Here is a 17,207-nt window from a genome sequence, read left to right on the forward strand (position 1 = left end):
TGACATTTTCTTTCAACATTTTCGTTGACAATAGAAAGTGGTGGAATGAAGGAAACAAAATAATTTTATTTCATTGCTGATTGGTCAAAGATGATGGACGAAAAGAATTTTTGATCGTCCGTCCTGTCTGTTAAACTTGTTTGATTTTTTGCAAAACGAATAGTTGAAAAAGTAAATAAAAGTGTATAGACTGTAATACATAAGTATTCCTAAAATGTTTTCTCGTATTTGACTTCCCACCATTTCAACATTTTGACAATTGCGTTCTGTCAGATTTTTGACATTCGTGCTTTATTAGTTCATTCGTTCGCAGTCGTCTGTTCGGTTCGTTGTGAAAAAATATTTTTGCAAGTAGAATGTGAATTTACGCAGCGTTTAAACAATTATAATTGTGCAAATAAAAGTACGTGTAATTGTAATTAATAACTTAATGTGATATAATGAAAAGATGTGCAAATTGGAAATGATTAAACGACGGCTAAGTTTTGGCTGCGCTAGGTTTTTTTCTTCGTCTGATCAAAATGTGTTCCTTTGTACAAGCTGGTGTGTGTTTGTGCGTGTGCATGTGTGTGCGCATAGTCGACGACGTCACCGTCACGGTTTCTGCCACAGTAGCAGAGGCAAAGAGGACAAAAATAATTTTCTGTTAAGAATCTTCAAATAATTCTCGCATTATTCTTCGTTATATACTTTTTGTGCCATTCCGACAACCGTTGGTGTTGCCGTACTTCCTAAATATAACCAAATATTATCGAAAATAAAGATGTTGCTGGCGGAAACTTCGGTGGAAAGCAGCGGAGCGTAACAAAAATCTAGTAGGTCACTTTCACCACACCAAAAACTTTAACACAATTTTTAACATAATTTAAGCACAGAAATACACTGATTAGAGTTTTAGAGAGTAAAAGTTTAAATTCTGAACACATTAGCTGAATAAAAAGTGTACAAATAATTGTTAAATAACAAACAGTGGTAGTTTAACATATTCTGCTGTGGTAAGTGGTGAATGTGACCTACTAGAATTTTGTGAAGCTTGCTTCACACGATTTTTCGTCCCTACAACATCTTTATTTTCGATAATCTTTGATATAACTGCTATTCAATCCTGAAAACTATCATGACAATTAATGTCATAATTGTTTGCAAATGTTAATTTACAACCTGGATCGACTGATAATACACGTCCAAAAAATCAAGATAGGTATAGAAAGACGGGTCGCCAGGAGAATAAAGGCTTGAACTCATTCGATTTTGCGTCGTTTTCAACAGCTGACTTTGAACACAAGAGAGCGTAAAAGCACCGCCAAAAGAACTCAAAAACCTACGTTTTATATGGGTTGTCAATTCGTTATTACAACTTTTTAAATTTGATGTTTGTCTTTATTTCTGCAATTTAAAAGAAACTTCGGAAAGGTATCAAAAGACGCAGAAAGGTGGTCTGCGCAAAAATGCTATGGATCGAACCCCTAGTTTTGGGGGACTCGCAGTAATTATTCGTTAATATCTTTTGAACAACTCAATATTTTTCTTTGCAGAAACGCGTATTTTAACATCCACCCCCATATTTTTTAGCGTTTATTGAGAGTGTGATGTCGTCTAGAATTACCGAAATATTTTCATTTGTATTATAACGGATGTATTTTTATTGGTATTTCCATACAACAGCATGACACGCTAATGCACGTCCAAAAATACCGTGACTGACGCCAAAAGACGCGTTATTCTATTCAAGCAACTGTTTGATAATATTTTGTTTCAATTTATCATTCCGCTTTTCTCGACACCTTTTCACAAAGAAATAAGCCTACCAAAATGAAAATTAAACTATACCAATCTAGATCATGCTCTAGTTCTTTTTTTGGATCAAAGATTTAAATAGTTGGCGAAGCAAAATTTTAATATCTGAACTATAAGCAGAAATAATATATAAAGGTACTTATTGATGGAAATGTTTTTCGCAAATTTGGCAATATAAGGCTGAAGCTAGCCACGAAACGGTTCTTTTAAAAAGTTTTTGGTATTTATGGAGTGTCAAAAGAAAGTAGTAAAAATGTTTCTTAGGTTTCGCTATCATCACAGTCCTTATCTCTACATTAACCCCGTATTAGCACCTTAGACCATGATTGGGGCATATTCATTGTCAAAATAAAATATGTAATTATGGTTAGTTACATATTTTGACATAATTTCCTATGGGCTATCTTTCAAAAAAGCTGCAGATATGTATATGCACCTCAAAAAATTGGACTATCATTATTATCTTCGTTTTCCTGCTTAACTTCTTCGATGCTTTTTCATAGAAATACACAATTTGTAGTGCTTCATTTCGAGATAGCAATATGAAATAAAACAAAGCGGAAATAAAATGGCCCACCGACAAATTTGATTGCAAACAATTTTGCTACTAGGAATGGAACGTGTGAAAACAAGAAAATTAACTTTGCGTATTTATTATTTCTATATTAAATTGGGTAGTTAAACCATATCATTATGGGCTACATGGGCTGATGAAATGTTTAATAAGGTTATACTCAACCCAACAGCAAATATCTGCTTTTATTATACATAAAAGTAATTCAATACGACTGCATGACGTTCTTAATACACGTCCAGAAATATCGGCAGGCGTGCGTTTTGATCCCAGAAAGGCGAATCCGAAAACCGAAAAGAAAAATTTTGAGTCGTTCAAAAGATATTAAAACTCACTGATGAAAACTTCGCGAGTTGGCAGCCAGTGTACACTACTGTGACATTCAAAACTCATACGCACTGTTGTAGAATGACGTTTTTGTTTTCGTAGCGTTTGATGAATATTTTCTCACTGACATAAGACTTTTACATTCAGTGCACATTCAGCCCAACAATGTGCACAATAATTTACAGAATCGCATGCAAATTTAAAGTGTAAATTGTGTGTGCAATTGAGTTTCCAATTTTTCACAGTTAGGGAATTGACCTCCAAGTCCCTCCGCAATCGTGCTTGTGATCAGACCCAACATTTTTATCTTCCGTTTGCGGATTCGCGAATCTGGCACCTAAATCGGCCCTCCTGATATTTTTGGTCGTGTATTAAAAGTGTCATGCTGTCGTATAGAATTATCTAAATGAATTTATCACTAACATTACCAGGCAACATTTCTTGTTAACATATACCGACAGTCTAATAGATAGAAATCATCAATTTATCGAACGTTTAAGCTGCATACATTGGTGCTTTATCGGTAACCGTATCGGTAACCTTATAAAGCCGGAGTCATTGGTGCCGTATGTCGTATCGCTGTATCCGTATCCCTAACGTAATCAGCTGTTTATCGTTACGACGGTAAACCAAAACCCAGTTGGTTGGCTACGATACGGTTACGACCTTAGCGGCACCAATAATCGATTGCATTGATTGTCATAAGGTTGGTCGAATCAGCTGTTAAAAGGTTACCGATACGGTTACCGATAAAGCACCATTGTCTCCAGCTTAACAGCTGATTCGACCAACCTTATGAGAATCAATGCAATCGGTTATAGCTGGAGACATTGGTGCTTTATCGGTATCCGTATCGGTAACCTTTTAACAGCTTATTCGACCAATCTTATGAGAATCAATGCAATCGATTATTGGTGCCGCTAAGGTCGTAACCGTATCGTAGCCAACCAATTGGGTTTTGGTTTACCGTCGTAACGATAAACAGCTGATTACGTTAGGGATACGGATACAGCGATACGACATACGGCACCAATGACTCCGGCTTATTGGTGCCGCTAAGGTCGTAACCGTATCGTAGCCAACCAATTGGGTTTTGGTTTACCGTCGTAACGATAAACAGCTGATTACGTTAGGGATACGACTACATGGATACGACAAAAGGCACCAATGACTACAGCTTAAACTAATGGTTAACGTTGCGGCATTGTTTCTTTTTTGTCATTTAATTGCTGCTGATTAAATTTCAGTAACGGCAACACCATCGCATATTCCCTTTTGTACGTTCATTTGTTCGTGTTCGCATCAATTTTAATGCTTACTGTCAAGGAGATTACATATCACTGTTATGCATACACATCTGTACAAACGTATACTTTACGGCTTTCTTACGCAGCGCGTACAAATGTCAAAATTTTCTTGTCGTGTGTCATTTCCACACTTCGTTGTCGTCGTCGTTCGGTTGATTGGCAAAATGAAGTTTTCGCGAAAAAATTTCACTAAATTGCGATTGAAATAGAAATTATTAAACGAAAGTGCTAATAGAAATGTTTAGTGTTACAATTACAACTGATTATTACAAATAAATGTTATATTCGCAAAGATAAATTGAAATAGTAAAATGGTAAAGAAATTTAGTGCAATAAATCGATGTAAATGTGTGCTGCTGCCTTTTGCCTGTGAACCGATAAATATTCGTAGTTAACAGAGGCCGACAACATCAAAACAGCGCATGTTAAAGCAAGAAGATAGAAAATACTTTCTGCGGATATTAGAAAATTACCTTCTGCATATTTTTAAGAAGTATATATTGTGATTGTTGGAAAGAGGATGAATTGTTTAATTAATACAATCCCTCGAAAAAAACAAAAATATCTCATGAAAATGTGTAGAAGCAATTTAAAGTTACGCCGAAAGTTGTACATTACAAATATATATCACGAAAATTACGAGCTCTGACGTCTCTTTATTTCTATCTTCTCTGATAACCGCTTGTTCGTTTCCGTTTCTTTACATTTGCTTGTTTCTTTCGGTGTTCAGTTCGGAATATTGGAATAAATGAAAATGTGAGAAGATATATATGTAAAAGTATACGAAGCCATGAGCAAAAATTTCGCAAAAACTAAAATTTTGCACAATGCCGAAATGCAAAGATGATGGATGGTAGACCGTCAAAGTCGCCGCTAAAGCCGCCGCGTGTGTTTGTGAAAATTTACGAAGCATTCATATAGATAAATATCTTCTTACGGCTACCAACAGTGAGTAGGAATGTGATGAGTAATTGGGAGTATTGTATATGCGGCGTTTTAGTTGTTATTGTTTAGCTTCCACAATATATAGTTTAATTTGTGTTCATGGCAAGAATTTAATTAGGAAAATTTAATCGAAAATACATTTTTTTAGGCGAATTGGACTTGAATTAATTAAAAACGTAGCCGTCGCTGCGGACGGTTTATTTTTTCCCAGTCATTTTGTATTACGATTGACCAGAGAACATTCTCTGATTTGAAAGAATGTTGAAGTGAAAGAATGTTAAAAAAGAAAAGAAAGAAAGAAATATTGAATAAGTAAAACTTGACAAAATTGCAATACTTTGGTTGAGTCTGAAAAGGATTATGAAATGGAAAGCAAATAACTTCAATAGTTCAAGGCTAGACCCATCCGATTCTTATCTTTTTTGAAAGCTAATAAATAATGGCAACTGCAGCTACATTTGCTTATCTATATTTTTTTTTTTTACATAATTGTGTGTGCAATGCAATGTTACGAAGGAAGCAGCTGTTAATAACAGTGAATGTGGACCATTGAAACGGCTCAAGACGTGAAGGTCAAACCGGAAATAGGATCTCGATACATCGTTTCTTACTCGATCATTTTGCGTTTATTGCGTAACTAATCATCTATGAAATTGGATGGACAAATCTTACAGATTACAATCATAGCAAGTCTTTGACGTATCTAACAGAGTCATAACAGCCCTACCAAAAATCCGAGCTATTCCGGTGTGAACAATTGTGCATGTGAGGTATTGTGCTATGCAGTCACCTTATTTAATATTGGAAAAACTGTCACCAACTCTAGCGGTGGTCTGCCCCATCCAAAAGGTCACAAATCTAACGAAACGCTATCAGTATCCTCCAAAAGAAGTCCAAGGAAATTATCAAGTTCAACAGATTTGGGCCATAGAGTCAGTGGTGTTAGGAGGTATTAGTTTCACATTACCATTGAAAATATGGCGGTGTGTATGTGGAAACACATTTGCGATTTTTGTTGCGCCTATGTCGAGGAGTGTTTTGAAATTAGAATAACCCCGAAAATGCATTTCGTGCTGTTTCCACATTCAGGTATGAAGTACTCAGTTTTACGCCAGCGGGCAAGGGTAGGTATGCCTGTCGTGGGCGACTAAAATACTACAATGATTCAAAGGGCTGTGTAGCGCAACCCTTTCAAGGGACTGTCAGCGCACTTTATAGCTTCTCCAACCCAATTGTCAACCTCACCTACATGTGGCAAATCCTGCTTCTATAGCAGCCGAGACTCTGGCTACCCCAAGGTCCATGAAACTAGTGTATGGTGGGAGGGATGGCCTAGAAGGTTCAATGTGGTCATATTAAATCGTTCACAAGATGGTTAGGCTTGTACCTTAATAGTGCTTGTTACCGGATCTATATCCGGCAAAGGACCATCAACATCGATAGCACTCCATAAAATTTCCTTAATCGCTACAACAACAACAAATACCCGGTTGTGTTTTTAAGATCCTTTGAAACCAGATATGAAATCTATTAAGGATTTCAATCCAAAAAAAGGGTTAGGCCCACTTGCAGAGCGACAAGTTAATTTCTTAACTCAGAGTTAACCAAACTTGAGGATTTATTTTCACACATTTTTGACACATTTTTTTAAATTCCGAGCAAAAAAAATAACCTGACTTTAATCAAGTGGGCCTTAAGGTACCTAATCATAGTTAGTCTTGGAGTTCTTGATCGCAAAACTTGACTTTTTAGCTATTCAGCTTCCCCAACCTTATTTTCTACCTCAAACGAGGCATATTCTATTTAGTATGTTCTTTTGTAAAGATGGTGTGAGGAGTTGGCTGATTGAGAATATCGACGTTGTCATATCAAACCGTTCAATCTATAGATCTAGTATCTTAAGGTGCTAGTTCCGGAACGCATCGGATCTACATCGATAACGCCAAATTACATGCAAATTATCCAAAAATAAAATTTGTTACTAGGTAAACTTTGTTTCACAACCTCAGAGAGATCGCTACAATCAAAACCTATCGATAAACTCTCCAAAACCTTGGGAGAGTAAATACCGGTTCCATTTAATCATCCATTGCTAATGCAATGAATTCCATAGATTTGTTTGTTTTTGTTTCAGCAGCGCGCAAACCTTTTAACAGATTTAATTAAGATGAATATAAAATATTCTGGTACATATTGCAAGCGCACAATGATGCCAACTCCTCATGTGAATTTTTATATTCTCTTTTGGGTTTTAAGTAAAGGGCCTGGCAAAGTTGACATAGCCATAACCATATTTTTACTTATCCATAACAAAAATTTCAAAATTTAAAATTTTCATAAAAATGAAGAAAACGCAAAAAATTATAAACATATTCCACAAACAATAAGTCTCTTACTCAAAATGTATCCAAAAAAATAAATAAAATATACAAAAAGTTATTAAATTCACCAACTCAAATATTTTTAGGTCATGGATATGGCGAAAAACCAAAAACCAATTGGTTGGCTATGGTATGGTTATGGTTAGGGCGTTACGGTATTGTAGGTACCATTGACCAATAACATTGATTTCCATAAGGTCGGTTGGATCAGCTGTTTTATATGGATATGGGAACTTCAACTTTGCCAGGGCCTTAAAACTTCCAAAATAATTTTCTGCATACCAACATCCATTATGTCTACTTTTCCTCCAGTGTCTTTGTCATCATAAAATATTTAACTTGGCAGAACATCATTGCAGATCTCAATAACATTAATTCCGATATCCAAAAGAGGGAGCACAAAATAAACTAAACAGATTTTTCTGCCATTTACTTTTATCTTTCTCTTCTTCTACATATGTACGAGTATGTACGTATTGCTCATTTAATATCTGGTTCGCCCTCTGGTATGCCATTTGGTAGGCTGCTTCGTTCCATCGTTGCCATCGCCATTGTCGATGCTACGTATCGCATTTGTTGTTGCCAGTATTGGTCGTGGTGGTTGCAGTTAAAAATGTTGATTCACTTTTTCACTTTCCTTTTGGCAGTTCCATACACAGCTGCCTACTTTACACCTTCTGCCTTCCATGTTTAATACTTCCTTTCGATTTCGAGTAGAGAAGTTGCATGACAATTACGGCTACGAATCGAAACAAAAGCGCAAATAACACAGTGCTACAGTGATTTTGCACTTTTCAAGTGACCTAGTGTACGTTGTAGGCCTTGACGAGTACATCATGATAATGTGTTTCAAAATTGTCTAACACCCCCAAATTTTCAAGTTATTGTCTAAAACCCGTTTTTGGCCTACTGCGCGAGGTCCCTCAAGCTGGCCCAACCTTTCCAGCCCAATCTAAAAACAAGACCGTACCAAATTGCACAATATTTAATGCTAATTTAATACGGGTTAATTAAATTTATTACACTTGTTTTTATACTCAGAGTGCAGGTATAAAGGAATCGAGATAGATATAGACTTCCATATATCAAAATCATCAGTATCGAAAAAAATTTGATTGAGCCATGTCCGTCCGTCAGTCCGTTAACACGATAACTTCAGTAAATGTTAAGATATCATCACCAAATTTAGTACACGAGCTTATCTGGACCCAGAATAGATTGGCGGATGATAACCACCCCACTTTTTATATATATAACATTTTGGAAAACACAAAAAACCTGATTATTTAGTAAATAATACACCTAGACTGTTTAAATTTGACGTGTGGACCGATATTAAGACTTTTCATAAATATTTGAAAACATTTTTTAAAATGGGAGTGCCACCGCCCACTTGTGATAAAATCAATTTTACAAATATTATTTATCATAAATGAAAAATCGTTAAACCTATCATAACAACATTCGGCAGAGGTTACCTTTACTATAAGGAATGCTTTGAAGAAAATTTAACGAAATCGGTTAAGGACCACGCCCACTTTCATATAGAAGATTTTTAAAAGGGTCGTGGACGAAAATAATAAGCTATATCTTTACAAAAAAGAGCTTTATATCAATGTTATTTCATTTCCCAAGTGTATTTATAACAGTAAATAGGAAAAACTTCAAATTTTAAAAAATGGGCGTGGCACCGCCCCTGTTATGACTAAGCAATTTTTTATGTTTCGGGAGTCATAACTCGAAGAAAAATTAACGGATCGTAATAAAATTTGGTACACAAATTTTCCCTATAGCAGCAAATATTTCTAGAAAAAATGGACGAGATCGGTTAAAGACCACGTCCACTTTTATATAAAAGATTTTTAAAAGGGTCGTAAACGAAAATAATAAGCTTTATCTTAGCGAAAAAGAGCTTTGTATCAATAGAATTTTACTTTCTAAATTGAATTTAAACATTAAATTGGAAAACACCTAAATTTTTGAAAATGGGTGTGGCACCACCCCTTTTATGACTTAGCAATTTTCTATGTTTCGGGTGTACATATTTTCCTTATAGCAGAAAATATTTCTAGTAAAAATGGACGGGATCGGTTAAAGATCACGGCAACTTAGATATAAAACAAATTTAAAAGGGTCGTAGACTAGAATAATAAGCTATAACTTAGCAAAAAATAGTGTTGAATCAATGATATTTCACTTATCAAGTTTTATTGTAAGACGAAATGGGGAGACATTTTTTTAAACGGGCGGTGCCACGTGTTATGTAGAAAAGTAATTTATTTGAAATGAAATGTACAATTGAAGCTCACGCTGAGTATACAATGTTCGGTTACACCCGAACTTAGACACCGTTACTTGTTTAAAAAATATCGAGGGTTGGGCTAGCTTAAGTTAAAGCTGGCTCAACCCTCGATATTTAAAAAAAAAAAAAAAACAATAAATTAAATATGCTCTAATTAAATACGTTACCCTCTGATATTTAAAAAAAAAAAACAAGTGTAATAAACTTAATTAACCCGTATTAAATTAGCATTAAATATTGTGCAATTTAGTACGGCCTCGTTTTTTGATTGAGATGGAAAGCTTGGGCTAGCTTAAGGGAGCTTACTGCGCGTACTCTAACAATCATAACGTCGTCGTGTTTTAACCGATTTTCGATCGCTTTACGGTTTTACGGAGAGAAGAAGATTCAAGCTTTATACTGTTTTCACACAGAAACTTAATGATCTCATTTCACCTTCTAATGAAATCGTAAATTTTTTTCTTTCACACAGAAGTAACTGCTCGATTAGTATGAAGGATGAAATGTCAAGCGAATAAATTGACAATGCTATATGACAGACAATCATGGCGGAACGGTACAAGGTGGCAGCATGGTGACATATCTACATACATAAATAAGAATTCCATGTACTTTGTTTTTGTAAATTCGATGGACAAATGTCAAAATCGTACAGCGCCGGAAGTTGATGTATCAAATCAAATAAAAAAAGGTTATAATCAGCTGTTCGATGCGGCCACCTTGTATCGTTCCGCCATGCAGACAATGACATTTACTTTGACAAATGACATTTTTAAGCACTGAACACACCAAAAACTAAGAAACTGAACGCTCCCAACAGAGTTGCATTGTGCTTTTGACTTCATTATGCATTCGATTAGCTACTAATGAAATAATTATAGATTCGAATTTTATAGGGAAGATTGAGCTCAATAAGCGTCTTAATGTAGAAAACTGCCTTTATTATTCAATAAGCCGTCTGTGTGAAAACAGTATTAAGCTGATATATATTTGTTTATACTTTATATAAAAAATTTGGGACATTTTCCAAAAGTTATGTAAGATTTATCATTTTTTCCCCCGTTTTTCACACTTTGACGTCTTTTTTATGTAACGAATCATAAAAAAAATTATTTTTTTACATTCATTCTCAAAGAACTATTTATCCAGAGAAAGAAAAGTCATGGTTTTCAAAGTCGGTTGATAAATGTTTAAGTTACGACGCTTATTGTAAACAAGAAAATTAATAAAAAAAATTCCATCAATGGTCTGTACTCTGTTAGTTGCTGTGAATCGCATATATAAATTGAAAATATTTTCATACCTTCCTTGATTTATGCGTCACTTAGTTTTGGAAACACGGCTTCCAAGTGCAAAAAAGCCTCGTTGTTTTGTCAAGTCGTTTGACTAACTTCTTCATGTGGCCCAACTTGAGGTGTAGCGCTGGCGGGTTTTTTTTCCTATTTGGAGTGATTTCCTACACGGTCATTCACTAATTTTGACTGTCCCATTCGCACAGATTCTGTATCCTCCTTCAATTCCGAAAAGAACACAGACAAGCATAAATAGGCCGTAAGCAAAATCCACACAGAATCGGTAAACGCCTTTGCCAGTACACGTCCGTTGAACCCTGTTATCAATATACAATATCCTTGTATTGCAAAAGAAGAAAGCACACTATCAATGGAGACACGAGTCAACCTGGTCTAACTTCGTTCTAGATGCATAAAAAAATGTAAGGCGCGTTAACCTCCAAAGAGATTTTAGGCCGAGCTTATCCTTTTAATTTTTTCTACAAATTGGCGGGGCAGGACCTACTTGGCAGAAATATACTCGGAGTGCTTGCTAAACCCTGCTGAAGGGCGCCTCGTTTAGAAAAATGTTCTTCTAATTGAAAAAACTTGTTTCTAAAATTTTGATGTTGCTTTGCCCGGGGTGTGAACCCAGGATCGTCGGTGTGGTAGGTGGAGCACGTTATTATCACACCATGGCGCACAGTGGCATTTTTGCTTGGTTTAGACGCGAAAAAGTAAAAATTTTCAAGTCATTTTTTTTAATTTGAATGCAGTTTGTTTTTAAAATGTCCATAGTATATAACGGTAATTACCTATCATTTCTTATAATTATTGTTCTTCATTGAATAATCTGCTGTCAAACTGTCAGTAGTACAATTGACAGAAGTGAAATAACACGTGGTTTAAAATTAAATAAAAATTTGTGGTGAAACAAAAGCTAAAATATTTTTTGGTTATTTAAAATCTACTCATAATTATATAATTTTGCAAGTGTTGAAAAGTTTTTTGGTTCAGTATTTTTTACGAAATTATGAGTTGTTTAATGTGTATTATTTTTGTGCTGAAAATATATAAAACCGTGAAAAGAATGGCCTGCCAAAAGTTTCAACCACGCTGTACCACAATAATTTTTGAATTTCTACAATAATTCAATATTGCATATAACTCAAATGAGTTTTTATCCCCTTAGGTCCCCCTTTTGATTTAATGACGATCACAAAGAGGGAGTTGTATGAGGTGTGGATTGCAGAATGTGGCCAAAAGCAAAAGGATAAAGGCGTTTTAGACCACGTGTGTACTGTTTCAGGGAGGGAGTAAATAGAGACGAAGGATTGTATGATGAATGCTGCAGTAAAGTTCGAATTTTTTTATCAAACCTTGTATGAGATCGATTCAAGCGAATTACACCAAAGTTAATTTTCTTGGAGTTTGCTTAATGGTTTAAAGAAGATAATAAATTTAAATATAGGTATGTTCAATTGTGATCAAAAGGATGAAATATATTAATTTTTCAGTGAGTTATTCATTTGTCACGTCTAAATCATGCAAAAATGCCACTGTGGGCGGCCGCCACTTCGTTCTAGATACTATAAGGTTAAACTCTAACTTGTCTAGAATAAACCCCGACATACGTAATGTATGCCCTGCATGCGGTGTGTCTCCACATGACACCAATCATCTTTTAAATTGTAATTTGAAACCTACGCCTCTAACACCAATCTCCATATGGTCCACCTCTGTTGACACTGCAAATTTCCTTAGACTCCTTTTAGAGACAGGGCGTGCCAGCAGATAACTAGTTTGCCCGGTTACTAGTTCACACATATTCATGCTTTTAATCAAGTACCAGAAATACGCTAAGGTATCATCATCACCATCAATAGCTGGATTTTGACTGATATCGCCAGCTAATCATCCTGCGTGCTAACACATGCCAGTATGAATCAACAACTCAGCAGATGTCTCCCCCTTCAACTCGGCAATTATGCCCGTTGTGTAACAAATCACTCCAGTTATCCTTGTTTCACCTTAGCTGGCGCTTTTTCCAACTTAGTCACTTTATTCGATATCAAAAGTTTACATTACATTCCACTGTAGTGTTAAAAGGAGTGAGAATAAAAGAAAGAAAAAAAATCACACACTAAAGTTCCTTTCCAATAAAAATATGTATATGTACGTATTTTTATGTACTTTGTACTTACATATTTTAATCATCTTCTCTATTATTAGTTTATGTGTTATCAATTCATTCATACTCATTCAATTTCTTCTGTTCATTATTTCACTGCAAATTCATTAAGAAAGAAATTTGCAGAAATCTATAGTATGTCTGCATCCGATACGTGTGCGAACCCCGAGGCAAGATTCTGTCTTATGCATATCCTAATCAAGCCTTTCCACATTTGGTTTAGTACCAAACTGAGCTGCTTTATTGTTGTCACTATAAAAAGTAATAAGTCAGCATCTCTTCCAATTTGCATAGTGCTCCGTTGGAATTTATTCTATAAATTGGCGGGACGTCACCACACGGTAACTGCAAGACAGATAAATTTTCTATGAAAAGCTTCTCATAGCAGAAATTCAATTATTGTTTGTTAGTCTGCTCGGGACTTGAACCCAGAACCTTCGGTGGGGTAGGTGGAATACGCTGCCACCACACCATTGCGGCCGCCGTCTTCATTCATTATCAGTTGGCGACTAATCGACTAGGTGATCGTTAAGGGGCACCGTGGAATTTCAAGTCTTTCTTCACCTGTCCCACAGTGTATTACTTTCATGTTCTAGAAAATATTAATTAAAAAAATATATCATTGAATTTCAAAAATTCTTTTGAAACTCTATTTAGAAATGCGTAGTTAAGTGAAACAAGTAAGGAATGCTAAGTTCTGGTGTAACCGAACATTACATACTCAGTTGAGAGCTATGGAGACAAAATAAGGAAAAATTACTATGTAGGAAAAAGACCTAGGGTACCCCTGGAATGGGTATGACATGTGTATCAAATGGAAGGTATTAAAGAGTATTTTAAGAGGGAGTGGGCCATAGTTCTATAGGTGGACGCCATTTAAGGATATCGCCATAAAGGTGGGCCAGGGGTGACTCTAGAATGTGTTTGTACGATATGGGTATCAAATGAAAGGTGTTAATGAGTATTTTAAAAGGGCGTGGGCCTTAGTTCTATAGGTGGACGCCTCATCGAGATATCGCCGTAAAGGTGAACCAGGGGTGACGCTAGAATTTGTTTGTACGATATGGGTATCAAATGAAAGGTGTTAATGAGTTTTTTAAAAGGGCGTGGGCCTTAGTTCTATAGGTGGACGCCTTTTCGAGATATCGCCATAAAGGTGCAGCAGGGGTGACTCTAGAATTTGTTTGTACGATATGGGTATCAAATGAAAGGTGTTAATAAGTATTTTAAAAGGGCGTGGGCCTTAGTTCAATAGGTGGACGCCTTTTCGAGATATCGCCGTAAAGGTGGACCAGGGGTGACGCTAGAATTTGTTTGTACGATATGGGTATCAAATGAAAGGTGTTAATGAGTTTTTTAAAAGGGCGTGGGCCTTAGTTCTATAGGTGGACGCCTTTTCGAGATATCGCCATAAAGCTGGAGCAGGGGTGACTCTAGAATTTGTTTGTACGATATGGGTATCAAATGAAAGGTGTTAATGAGTATTTTAAAAGGGAGTGGGCCCTAGTTCGATAGGTGGAGGCCTTTTCGAGATATCGCCATAAAGGTGGACCAGGGGTGACTCTATAATGTGTTTATACGATATGGGTATCAAATTAAAGGTATTAATGAGGATTTTAAAAGGGAGTGGTGGTAGTTGTATATGTGAAGGCGTTTTCGAGATATCGACCAAAATGTGGACCAGGGTGACCCAGACCATCATCTGTCGGGTACCGCTAATTTATTTATATATGTAATACCATAACCAGTGTTCCTGCCATGATTCCAAGGGCTTTTGATTTCGCCCTGCAATTCTTTTTCATTTTCTTCTACTAAATATGGTAAGTGTCACACCAATTTTACAAAGTTTTTTTCTAAAGTTATATTTTGCGTCAATAAACCAATCCAATTACCATGTTTCATCCCTTTTTTCGTATGTGGTATAGAATTATGGCATTTTTTTCATTTTTCGAAATTTTCGATATCGAAAAAGTGGGCGTGGTCATAGTCGGATTTCGGCCATTTTTTACACCAATACAAAGTGAGTTCAGATAAGTACGTGAACTGAGTTTAGTAAAGATATATTGATTTTTGCTCAAGTTATCGTGTTAACGGCCAAGCGGAAGGACAGACGGTCGACTGTGTATAAAAACTGGGCGTGGCTTCAACCGATTTCGCCCTTTTTCACAGAAAACAGTTATTGTTCTAGAATCTAAGCCCTTACCAAATGTCACAAGGATTGCCTAATTTTTGTTCGACTTATGGCATTAAAAGTATCCTAGACAAATTAAATGCAAAAGGGCGGAGCAACGTCCATTTTGAAATTTACTTTCATTTTTGTATTTTGTTGCACCATATCATTACTGGAGTTGAATGTTGACAACATTTACTTATATACTGTAAAGATATTATCTTTTTTTTTGAAATTTGACTTAAAAAAATTTTTTTTTTAAAGTGGGCGTGGTCGTTCTCCGATTTTGCTAATTTTTATTAAGCATACATATAGTAATAGGAGTAACGTTCCTGCCAAATTTCATATGATATCTTCAACGACTGCCAAATTACAGCTTGCAAAACTTCTAAATTACCTTCTTTTAAAAGTGGGCGGTGCCACGCCCATTGTCCAAAATTTTACTAATTTTCTATTCTGCGTCATAAGTTTAACTCACCTACCAGGTTTCATCGCTTTATCCGTCTTTGGTAATGAATTATCGCACTTTTTCGATTTTTCGAAATCGAAAAAGTGGGTGTGGTTATTGTCCGATATCGTTCATTTTAAATAGCGATCTGAGAGGAGTGCCCAGGAACCTATATACCAAATTTCATCAAGATACCTCAAAATTCACTCAAGTTATCGTGTTAACGGACGAACGGACGGACATGGCTCAATCAATTTTTTTTTCGATACTGATGATTTTGATATATGGAAGTCTATATCTATCTCGATTCCTTTATACCTGTACAACCAACCGTTATCCAATCAAAGTTAATATACTCTGTGAGCTCTGCTCAACTGAGTATAAAAATAAAAAAACTAGGAAATTTGAACTAAGTTGAATTGACTTACGGAGCTCTATTTGGAAGCATATCAATTGAGAAAAAGTTTTAACTCGGCGCTTTGCCATTGAATGTGAACATTTAAATTGCTGGCCTGCTGTGAGTTATACTTCAATTGCCAAAATATAATATTGTGTTTATTTTCTGAGGTATGCTAATTTTAGTAAATGTACATTTTTGTGATTTTAATTGAACAGGAATTAGTTTTTCATATTATAGTGGGATAATGTTAAATTCAGTAAAATTCTTGAAATGTTTTGATTTCATAAGACCAGCGATCTCGTTATCCGCGTTTATCCGATTTAATTTTTATCTAAACTTGTTTGCTTCTATTCGTAAAACTAAAATAGTACAATTTTAGCTGCAGGAAAGTGCAGGTTTACATGTTTTCAGGACATATGACAATTTCAAGGGACGAAGTTTTCGAGATTCGGTATAAGCAAAATAACGCAAAAGAAACAAATTACAGCTCAAAGTTGACTCCGATAAAAAAGCAGTCTCAAAATTTGTGAGTGAAAAAGGTGCAGACGTATTTTAAAAGAAGAAGGGATGACAAGTGATATCTTTTTCGGAGGCTAGTCATAAGTCGAAAAGGAAAAAGTTATCTCATTTGATAAGAAACCATTAAAAAGAAGAGTTGGCTTTTGAAACTGCTTCTAGCTTGAGGTTATCTGGTCAGCGAGATGCAGAATTAATGGTAGAAATCATCACAAAAAGTTCAGACGCAACTAAAATCTTAAAATATAACATGCCCTTACTCTTAAAATATAACATGCCCTCTCTGACGAAGCACTGGAGAGTAGAAATAAAGATTTTAAGAGCTACAGGCGAAATATTACAAGAAAGATGTCTCGTAAATATACAATGGGATATTTATTCGATATATTATTTTTGTCGTTCGATCCCCAAATATACTCTATTTCAGAAAAGAACTCGAATGAATTTTAGTCAAATGAGGCATTCGACAAAGAAGTACTTAAACTATTGTCAAACCCATAAGCAAATTTTGATCAAGGCTCCGACATCTCAGATCTAGATGAAGAGTTCGACTCCAGTTTCAGCGATTAACATAACGT

The 17,207-nt window shown here is 35.6% G+C and overlaps 1 protein-coding gene across 14 annotated transcripts in view; it reads left to right on the forward strand.

Moving 5' to 3' along the window:
* Positions 1–40: 40 nt before the first annotated feature.
* bun (bunched) overlaps positions 41–17,207 on the forward strand; it is a 594,108-nt gene continuing 576,941 nt past the window's right edge. For 5 of the 14 annotated variants that reach the window (XM_067767877.1, XM_067767875.1, XM_067767873.1 and 2 more), the window contains exon 1: positions 246–403. The gene's annotated coding sequence lies outside the window, so the exon portion shown is untranslated. Of the gene's footprint in view, positions 172–235; positions 404–4,130; positions 4,320–4,735; positions 4,954–14,894; positions 14,916–17,207 lie in introns of those variants that run through there. The other 9 variants (XM_067767885.1, XM_067767884.1, XM_067767883.1 and 6 more) reach the window with 7 other exon arrangements.

Source organism: Eurosta solidaginis, chromosome 2 (assembly GCF_040869045.1).
Source record: "Eurosta solidaginis isolate ZX-2024a chromosome 2, ASM4086904v1, whole genome shotgun sequence".
NCBI classification, from domain to species: domain Eukaryota; kingdom Metazoa; phylum Arthropoda; class Insecta; order Diptera; family Tephritidae; genus Eurosta; species Eurosta solidaginis.